Source organism: Gavialis gangeticus, unplaced genomic scaffold (assembly GCF_001723915.1).
Source record: "Gavialis gangeticus isolate Ggan-Ray unplaced genomic scaffold, GavGan_comp1, whole genome shotgun sequence".
NCBI classification, from domain to species: domain Eukaryota; kingdom Metazoa; phylum Chordata; order Crocodylia; family Gavialidae; genus Gavialis; species Gavialis gangeticus.
The window spans coordinates 73,301,524-73,312,194 of NW_017729024.1; the positions used below are offsets into that span (position 1 = coordinate 73,301,524).

Sequence of the window (10,671 nt, forward strand, 5' to 3'; positions counted from 1 at the left end):
CACACTATTGTTTTTTATTAGATTATGCTAATTTATGGATTAAAGTTTGGTTTAGCTGCACCTGAGATGCTTACAGCACCTCTTTGGAGCAAGATATTGTTTTCCAGCCAACTTTGTGCTTTCTTGGTGACTTATAAAAATGATATTTTCCTCATATTTCAACTTAGGTATTGCTGCCTACGCTGTAGCTGACCTGGATGCTTAAAAAGTTGTTCAAAACAGAATTCCCAAGATGATTTTTATATCATTTTGGCAGTATAGTTGTTGTATGCTTTGTGGATCTTTAGCATAGGGCTGTGTCACCTGGCCTGTAGGGTTGCCCATGGGGCTGGAAATTGATGGCAACAGTGTTAATTGCTGTGGCACCAGGAGTCATGGCGGCCGCTGCTCCACCTGCTACCAAATTTTCGGCCCTGTGGGCAGCCGCATGGACTAGATAACAAAGTTCCAGATCCAGCCTGTGTGGCTTCCCATGGGGCTGGAAATTTGGCAGTGTGATATGTAACAGCAGTGTTAATTGCTACAGCTACAGGAGACATGGCGGTTAATGCTGCCACTGCTCATCCCACTGCCAAATTTCCAGCCCTATGGGGCTTCCTGTGGGTTAGATCCAGCCTGTGGGCTGTATCTTTGGCATCTGTGAATTGCATTGTAATAATACCTCTTTTTGGCCTTGAAATGTATTAATCTAAACTTTTCAGAGCTTAATTATGGGGGCAGTTGCTTTTGTGTGTACCAGCCTGTACTATTGCCTTGTATTGGTACCTTAGAATATTGTTGTGTGATCCTTGCTATTTCTTTCTGCTGATGAGATTGATACCAGTTGTGCTAAATGTAGTGAAGTACATGATAGTGATAGCAGAGACCGTATCATCCACTGTTTAGAGCTCAGTAGTTGGGGAAAGTCAGAAATAAGGTTGCCTGTGCAATGTTAAATACCCATTTTATGCATATGTATTACAATGCAGTCTTTACATGATCATATACTATTTTTCCACGGGATAGTGTACAGGCTGGACAGTGCTCGCTTTGAGTAGCTGTTTTGTTTATCCTTGATGTTAAATGTGCTGTATGCTTTAATTCATGGGCTTCTCTGACTTACTCACTGAAGACTGAATATTATTTCATGGTTTTCTTCATCCTAGTATATATTCTTTAAATATTTTCTTTTTTCAACATGCCTGTGAAATGAGAAAGTAGTATTATTCATATTTTATAGGTGGGAAACCAAGTCATAGAATAAGATAAGGTTTGTTATATTGGATAACCTAGACTTGAGTTTTCAGAGTACTTGGCATAGATGGAACTTTATTTGTTCAAAGCACAGCTCCTATTCTATACAGTTGCAGCTGTAAGCCCTCTTCAGTTTTTCAGATCACATCCCAACGTCACAAACTGGGCACCCAGAAAATTAGGAACATGCAACTAGTGACCACTTGTTTAAGTGATTTGATTAGCATTACATAGGGACACAGATGGTGCCAGGGATAGAATCCAAGTCTTCAGGGTAGCTTTTGATTGCTTCAAAATATGAGTCTGTTGTTTTTTTTTTCCTGCAGTCCCCTGCCATATTTACTATACATCTAAGTTTGCTGCAGTTACAGTAGGACTTGCTTCTGTGGACATCAGTTGTTTTAGTACACAGTGTTTTTTCATTCCTAGAGCAGATCCATCCTGTGCAATAGGCAGAGTACTTGGTCGGGGGTGGGGGGGGTGGTTAATTATGTGGGTCCTGCTTGTTTGTCCAACATGTGGCCCATGAGGAATTGTGTGGTCCCCAGACTTCTTCCCAACCAGTACTCCCCCCATTGCTCCTTTTACTGCTGTTAATACAGTGGCAGCCAGGGTCTCTGGACTCCCTCTGCTTCCTCTGGTTTTGGCTTCCTGCCCTTGCTCCTTTGGGGCTGGAGCAGTGGGAAGGGGGCCAGGTTGCCTGTGTGGTGGTGATGGGAGCAGAAGGGCAGCTTGCACTGCCTATGTGGTGAAGGGGTTGGACTGCTCAGTCTGCACCTTTAGCCAGAAAGTGGGTGCAGCTTCCCAAGCAGCAGGAGAGCAGGCTGCCTGTTTGGCCCCTGGATCTGCATTCTGTGTGTCGTGCAGAAGTTGGACAGCTCTGCTATAAAGTGTACCCCAGTGAGATTAATTAATTTTGTATAGGCAACCTTGATTCAGTATTTCTTAAATTAGATGCTTGTTCTTGCAACTTACCTAGTGTTCTTCCAACTCCTTTCTGTATCTACTTTCGTAGGTTTTTAAAAAAGGAAACTGGAAAAACAAAATTCCATAATGTGACATCATTGACACCCACATGCCTCATCTGCAGCATTGGAAATTTTTAAATTAGAATGCAGATATCTGCTGCTTGAACTAAGTGAGGAACTGAGAGCACTAGAAGATTGTCATTCTCTATACTAGGGCTGCCAGACTGGCATATGCTGCAAGTGGCACTGGCAGCCTCTGTGAATGGTACACAGCAGATTGGGGAGGGAGCAGGGAACACAGCTGCAGACAGGGCAGAAAGCACATCAGTGGTTGGGCAGGGAGTAGAAAGCAAAGCAGTAGATCAGGCAGGGGAAGGGGATTGGACTGGCATTGGAGGAGGGCACAGGGCTTAATTTCTGCTGTGCCTGTGAAAAAGGTTGACTTCCACTGATGCGTACCAGGGGTGTTAAACATATGGCTCACAGGCTGTGGAAGTGGTTCATTCCACCTGTGGGGCTTCTTGCAGCTTCCAGTAGCAAGGGAGTTTCTGTGTCATTGCCAACAGAGCAGTGTTAAATCCTTTGGTTATTTAAACCTCCATCAGCACAAAGGTAAGAGCCACCATGTCAGTGTAGTGGCAGCTGCAGTGGTGGGGGTTGAGGTTTGGCTGCTGGTGCCCACACAGTGGCTTTGGCAGCTGTGGTGAGGAGCCCTGAGCTGGATACTCCCTGTGGTGCCAAATGAGTGACACCTTTACTGTATATAGACTAGAGCTAGAGAAGGTTGAGACAGCTTGTCTCTTGTTTTTATGTGTTTACCAACAGCGAATAGGAAGACTCGGGAATTGGTCTCTTTTTATGCTTAGTCCAACTTGTCTGCCATACTGTCCCCCTATCAGTCTGCCATCTGCCCCATTTTTCTTTCCTCCGATGGTCCTCCCAGCATCTTTCCTCAGGTGGTCCTCCCACAAGATGCTGGGAGGACCACCTGAGGAAAGAAGAATGGAGTAGCCCTGTGCCTTCCTTCAGTGTCAGTCCATGGTTCTGGTTTCTTGTCCATTTTACTTTTGAGTCAGATGGTTTCCTTTTCTTGGCTGCCTGAGTGCTAGCAGAAAAAGCATCGACTCCATGAGGGAGATATGCTCTCTTGTTGTTACTGCCAACATCTGGTGTAACTTTGGCAGCACTACAGATTTTTGTTATAATAATGTTTGATGATGATTAAATGTAGGTCAAGTTCAGCATGAAACATAACTTTCAAAAAAAATATGCTTTTGGATATTTCTCTAGGCATCCTTCTAGTTGTACCAGAGTGTTTAATAGAAATATTTGTATTAGAAAATAATAAAAACGGGTTTTTAAAAACACATAATGCCCTGTACATTTAATTTCCCATGCATGTAGTGTAAGAGAAATGGACTATAATAAAGTAAATATGTGTTTTGACTTGAACAAAGGAAGCAAAAAAGCATAGATTACAAAACATATTGGCTTTAATAACACTCCCTAATATGATGCTTTCAGTCTGATTTTATTAAGATTTGTTAAATAATGTTTCTCTCAGAGCTCTATTTAAATAAGATGTCTGGAATGCTTTTTGAAATCCTATTTTGAAAAATGTGTATAGGTTTTTGTGCTTCCATGATTTTTAAGGCTATTTTTGGTAACAGAAAAATGCACTGGCTATATTTAGAAATTTGTTCATAGTATTTCATGTCTCAAACAAAAGCATTTTCTATTTTCTTTCCCTATAGTATATGTTCCCCTTTACTAATTTAGATGATGTGGCTCCTTCAGCTTCTCAAACAAAAAAGGCACAGGTACAAAATGTAAAAAAGTTCTGTAGATGAGGAAAAAATCTTAATTTGACACCAAGTCTCTTTCTTCCTTTTCCCATCTTTCCCTCCTCTAGTTTAAACATTAAAGCCAAAGAACCAAGAAAAGTGGAAAACATTTTTCTTCCTCATTGGATGCGTCTACATGAGATGAATAATGTGCACTATGGGCATGCATATATATGTGTGCCCTTAATGCGCATCAACTTGGCTAATTGTGCCTAAATTTCATACCTGGAGAAGCAGGCATTGAATTTAGGTGCAGTTAGTTAATGCGCATGAACGCATGCATAGATGCAACTCGGCACTAAATTTAGTGCCAAGTCTGCCCTGCTACTAGGGGGCCAGCTGAGCTCAGCCCCAGGGAACGTCCAGGGCTTGGAGTGCTGAGCATCTGCCCTGGGGCCCTACCCCCTAGCGCCCCCCCGTCCCTCACTCTGGGCTTGAAGACCCATAATATTGTATATAGTTTTCCCCTTGTGTGTAGTTTTCTCCTCATAAGCAGGTATTTTATTGTTGGTACGTGGGGAGGGTAGTGGGGGAGCTCTGTTGGTTTTGGGGGAGGAGGAACGGGGGCTTTTTTTGTTGAGGGGGAGAGATGGGGGTGGATGTTTCACCTGTGTGTGTCCCAAGAGTGGTGCTGTGGGTGGGAAGGGGGTAAGGGGATGTGTGAGTGGTGGGGCAGGTGGGCTGGAGTGGGGAGTACAGAGGAGGAGGTCAGGCATGGCCTCCCACAGCCAGTGCCCTGACCCCTGCTGGTGGGTGTGCGGCTCTCTTGGGGCCTGGGTGTGGGAGGGCCTGCTAAGGCAAGCAGGGTCAGCACCGGGGCCAGCTGGAGCGAGGAGTGCTGGCAGGGGCTGGAGCAGCCCTGGTGCAGGGAGGCAGGGTGGGCAAGGAGGGAGCTGCTGCATGCTGCCCCTGTGCTGGGCACATGGGTCCTGAGCAGGTAAGGGACTGGCCAGGGATTAGAGTTTCCCAGATGGCTGCTATGTGTTGGCAGTTGGCTCAGGTTTCAACATGGGTGCCAAGTGCTGGCAGCCATGTGGCTGGAGGCTGGAACTCCCCCCTCCCCCACCCCCCCCAGTGGCCACAGGGACACTTGGCAGGGTTCCAGGGACTTGGGACTAAAGTTAGTGCCAAGTCCCTGCACATGTAGACATCTGCCAAAAATCGCTCAATATGCATTACATTTAGTCATGCTTAAATGCATGTGTAGATGAGCCTATTGTGTTTCTTGTGAAAAGTAAAATACTGGAAACTGAGCAGGAACATGCTAGGTACTATGCATAATAAGTTAAGCAGGTTGGATGCAAGTGATTTTAGCCATTTTCCTTCTCATAGCTTCAGATGATCTATTTTAAATGATTACAGATCAAAAGAATAGGAAATCCTGACCCTCCAAAATGAAGCATTAATTCTGCTTTATTCTTATCTTTTATTTGAGGGTGTAACCAGATCTAAATAAGAATCCAAAGACCAGCAATGTATCATTAACTTGCATGTTAATGGTATGAATGCAGGGTTCATATTTGCCTTTTAATGGGCATGTGGATAGCATCATTCCAGGAAGTCGAGAAATGTTAAGTAAAGCTCTCAAGAATCTGTAAGTGCATAACATAACTGTGAGTTTGAACTAGAAGTCTCTGTGCTCAACAGGGTCTGACTTCAGGAAGGAGAAATAACACTTGATAGGCAAGAGTATTCCTGGTAGTTTAGAACATTGACAAGTTTAAACAAATTGACCAGATGTTCAGAGCAAGAGTGGTTAGGTTTGTTTTGATTTCAACTTCTCATGGGCTTCATGCATTATAATATCAGCTTGGGCACATCTGTGCATCAGATACTGAGATTTGTTAAATTGCTGGATTTGTTCTCTGAAAGTGGTGTTCAAGGAGGTGCAAGTCCCTAGTACATTCCTCCTCTCCAGCGATGATCCAGGAGGCCCAGACAATTAGTGGCAATTTTTTCCTATCCAGAAAAAACAAACAAACACAATGGATGGAAGTCTGCTGGGTATCCCAACATGCTATAGTGATCTCCATTACCAAACAACACAGCATTTTAGTGTCCTGGCCACCAGCGAGGGTGTTCTTTTCATCATGGGAAAGAAAAATCTCTCCTGGTGTGTGTAATATTGTATATCAAAGAACACCTAACCACAAGAAAACTGGTTAAGTAGTGAGTCACTTAACTAAACAGAGTGCTCTTTGAACTGATGTATGGCCTTTAGTTTAAAGGGGCCAAAAGTGCTTAACATCCTTTTCCAAGAGTTATTTGTAATACAAAAAGCCTGTGTTTCTTCAGGTATTCATTCTTCTTGTTGTAAAGACACCATTTCTATCTTGTTGCCAGTTATTGAAATCTGGTTGCTTGGAGAGTTGATAGTAGAATTCTTGCTGAGTCTGGCTAACTAGGGAGTCATTCAAATGCAGCTCTTGTGTTAAAATAAAAAAAAAAAAAATTTCATATCTCAGCTTAGTCTGCAACTTCTGGTATTGGTCTTGTTTTCATTCTTAAGACTTCTTTTCTGGTTACAGTGACATCTATTTATGTTTCAGAACTTACTCTTGCTACGGAAGAGTCTGCATTGTGTTTTGTGGTGATAAGACGGTTCTTAAAACAGTATAAGAGTTTTCAGTTATAGACACTTCCTTTGAGAAGTCTCATGTTTTGTGGGGGCTTTTTGAGCTTTGGCACAAGTCATGAAAAAGTATGCACTGTAGGTTGTATAAAACACAACAAAACTAGAGCAGTGCTTTGTGTTTCCTTTTACTTGAAAGCCAAGGAGAAAAATGTGGAAAATACCCATGTTTAGTGGAATAGATCTAGGAATGTAAAGCATTAGGTAAATTGTACTTTGAATAGAACTAAAGTCTTTCACAGCAGGTCACTGAAATAGTAGTCAGCAGAGAGGACATTACACCAGGGAAAGAAATTTGCAAGGAAGCTATGTGGCCATCACTGTCCACATTCATGAGGTAGAAACCAAAATTTCAGCCATTTTTACATGCCTTGTTTAGGGTTAGTGTGCTACCGCTATTTGTACCTCTCTACCACCTGGCCAGGTTGGGTCATGGTGGCAGGACCCGGCGCAGCACACGGGGACCATGTACCTGGCCCAGCCAGGTCCTGCTGGCTTTGGGGACTGTCTGTCACCCGGCCGGGCCCTTGGTGGCAGACCCAGCACGCTGTGTGGGGACCGCATGCCGTGCCCGCCGGGTCCTGCTGGCCCTGGGGCTGCTCCTGCTGCCCAGCTGGGCAGCAGAGAGACCCCAGGACCCGGCTGGGACTGGCACATGGTCCCCATGTGCCGCACCTGGTCTGCCATCAAGGGTCAGGCCCTGCTGGGCGACAGACAGTCCCCAGGGCTGGCAGGACCCAGCAAAGCTTTGATCTGTAAAAATTCCTACAGTAAACTGAACCCTACAACACAACCAAGCCCTTCTATGATTTTAGAAGAGATTTATGCTAAAATAAGTAGTAAGAAACTCAGACTTTCTCCATAGCGTAAACCTACATACCACGTGACAGTTTTTATGGTGGAATAACATGGATTTTGGGGTATTTTTAAAAATGGATTTGGGATGCTGCTGCAGCAGTCTAGCTGGCACAAGGGGTAGTGTCCCTAGGTACCAAGTGGCCAGGCCCCAGAAGCTCCTGAGAGTGAGTAGCCCTGAGCTGCTTACCAGGGCAGCTTTTTATATGGATGGGGCCAGGAAAACAGGGCAGATTTTTATACTGCTGGGGATGGCACAGGTGCTGGCTCCAGGCTCTAGCAGCCTGGCTGCAGATCCGGGAGGAGCCAGGCAGGGTTATTTTGCCCCAAGTGGCACAGTTTGCTCCACAACAAAATGCATGTCCGAGTACATGCGCCAAGGCAAAAAGCTGTGGCTCAAATTTCCACCCCTTCTATTTGAGCTGCTGCAAGGCACATGCTTGCATGTGTGGATGCACCCTTTGATCAGATCATTCTCCTTTTTGCCTCTCACCTGGTTTTTCCTTTTTCACTGCATCAGGCACAGAGTTGTTGTTTTTACTTGTGAGTTAACTTTTGTGTCTTAGCACAGACTTGTCTATCTGGTATCTGTCTTTATTGCATTTTCATCTTGCCAGTCTTACTGGTTAAGGCCTTAATGTGAACTGCAAAACATGAGAGCCCCAGAATCCAGCAGCAAAAAAAGATTGTTTAGATTAGAACTGGAAATGATGTGGGTTTTATTCTTTTACTGAAAATATTTTTGCTCAGTTTCATGCTGCTTTATTATGGCTGTAAACAATTTGCAAAGAAAAGTAAAAGGACACAACTTCTATAGAATAGATATAACTTCAGAATAATAAAATGAGGAATGTTTTGAAAGGTAAGCTTTGAGATTAGCTTGCCTTTTCTCTTTATTTAAGGTACTTTTCTGCCTTTATTTATTGGTAGACAGAACACATGAGATGATCCACAAAACTGCTATCATGTCTTCCTTATTCCCTCTTAAGTTTCTTCTCTGCCCCAGTGTCAACAAAACACTACCTCTGATAGCAGTTAGGGCACGAGAACATTTATGTTGTTATCTCTCCTTCTCTTCCTGCCATTTGTTTGTATCATTTGGTTTTAATATCTTGTTGTAACCCAGACTCTAGAGTCCTACCAGTGGTATGTACAGTGCTTAATGAATGAGACCCTGATCTTTTGCTTGAACCTGAACTAGCAATTGGGGTTGCCAAGAGGGCTTTGCAGTTGGATACTTCAAGCTTTGGCTTCTTTGAAAATCCTAGTCCAGATGTTTATCTTAGTTCTGGGTGTAATTATGATGTTGCACAATACTCAAAACATTTACTGCGTATTTATGACAAGTCATAATGGAATAATTCCTTGTTTTACCCTGTTGGTAAGCATTATACAAATCTATATACACACGTTATAGTGTTACAAAAGGTTGCTACATAGGTGGTCTGCCTGTAACAAGGTAGCAGGTTACATAGATTCTTAGACCCAGTGTAGGAAGGTTGTTTTTTTCTGAACAACTAAAGTTCTGCATAAATATTCAGAAGTTACTGGTGAGTTATCCCAAATAAGTCTCATTAGAAATAAAGGATATAGATTTTTCTCTCTTTCATCTGAGGGAACTAAGACATTATGGAAATAAACCCTAGTTTTGAGGATAAGATTTAGGCTAAAGTATGTTTGGTGTTGCTAATGAGGTACCATAAGGCGAAACCAGCAGGAAAATGCAAAGGAATGGAGCCTTTCTGCATTGTTGAGGTTGGAGTAAGGACTGGTTCATCTTGCGCTTTAGAACAAGAACATAAGAACAACAACATAAGTTCTCTTATGCTAAACTTGGTTCATTCATCTTTTTTTATTTTTTGAGAGCTATGTTTTTGTAAAGTAAGCTGTAGTAAATGAATTTATTTTCCTGTTGACAGTACCTTCTGCCATCCAAAATGAAAATAAAGCCATTCTCATTCCAAGAAATTAAAAAAAAGTCCACCGACTGTTTTATTTAAATATATATATGGTCCAAAATTATTTTCTTCACTGCAAAGTTTGTATATTAGTGGTAGAATATTGATCTTACTTGCTAGAGAAATGTGTGTTCCTTTTTGTTTCCTTCAATCCCTTTGTTTTATGTTTTCAATAGATAGTCTGAAAATACAGTGTGTCTGCTAGAAATTAGCTACTATAAAGCACAAATGTTACTCTTACTTAGATAAGAAAATAAGTATACTTTGTTTTTACAGAGAGTTCCTAGAGGACTAAAGGATGTTGAAAGGAAAACAAAGTGGAAAAGAGTAACATATCTGAGTGCTGGAGCAAAAGAGAGTACAGTGAAGATCTTTGTGGATCAAAAACATTTGAAAGGTATGTGAACTTTTTTACTTTTTGTTAGAGAGCCTGATTTGAAAGAGTCATGGGCCTCTTCTTCCATCTCGAGCATATTTTAACAATCCTTGCAGCAGCAGGTGAACAACAGCAGTAAGTGCCCTGCTTTACCTGTGGCAAGCTGGGTGTTGTGCCTTGTACTCTGTGTGAGAGGGTTGACTCCGTAGTTTTAGTAATAATACAAGACTTTGTGTGGGATGGTTTGGATGGGGTTGATCCTGCCTCAGGCAGGGGGTGTCAGGGACCCTAATCAGGCAGCTCAGTCTGGATTAATTGCTTAGGCAGCCACACCTGCTTTGAGTCTCTGGCTGACAAGCTCTTTTCCAGTTAACGGACTGGCTTCTGGATTCGCTGCTGGGATCATTGCCTATCGATTTAATACCGGCTGTGGCAGCAGACTCTTGGACCAGTCACCAGTTCTGGCACTGGTCTGCTTTGGCAAGCCAATTGGCTTCTGTGCTTTCTGGCTTTCTTGGCTCCTGATGCTGGTTTGACTCACTTCTCAGGCTTTGGCCTATGGATTATCTTGGACTTGGTAACTGAGCGTCGGATTTCTCCTCTGTCCCAAGCCCTGATTGTAGACTGTGTTTTGGACTCTGTCCCTGGATTTCCCTCCAGACCTGCTAATTTGGCTCCCAAACTCTGACCCAGCCCCTCGCCTCTGCCTTCTCTCAGTGGCCTAACCATTAGGTCAGACCACCTATGAACCAGTCCTTAATAAGGGCTTGTGTTGCATAAATTGCTGATTTTATCCCCTGGAGGC

General features: G+C 43.1%; 1 protein-coding gene across 3 annotated transcripts in view; it reads left to right on the top strand.

Moving 5' to 3' along the window:
• Window positions 1-10,671, top strand: part of FER (FER tyrosine kinase) — a 437,414-nt gene that overhangs the window by 22,005 nt on the left and 404,738 nt on the right. For all 3 annotated transcript variants that reach the window (XM_019517242.1, XM_019517244.1, XM_019517243.1), the window contains exon 2: window positions 9,767-9,887. The gene's annotated coding sequence lies outside the window, so the exon portion shown is untranslated. The remainder of the gene's footprint in view (window positions 1-9,766; window positions 9,888-10,671) is intronic.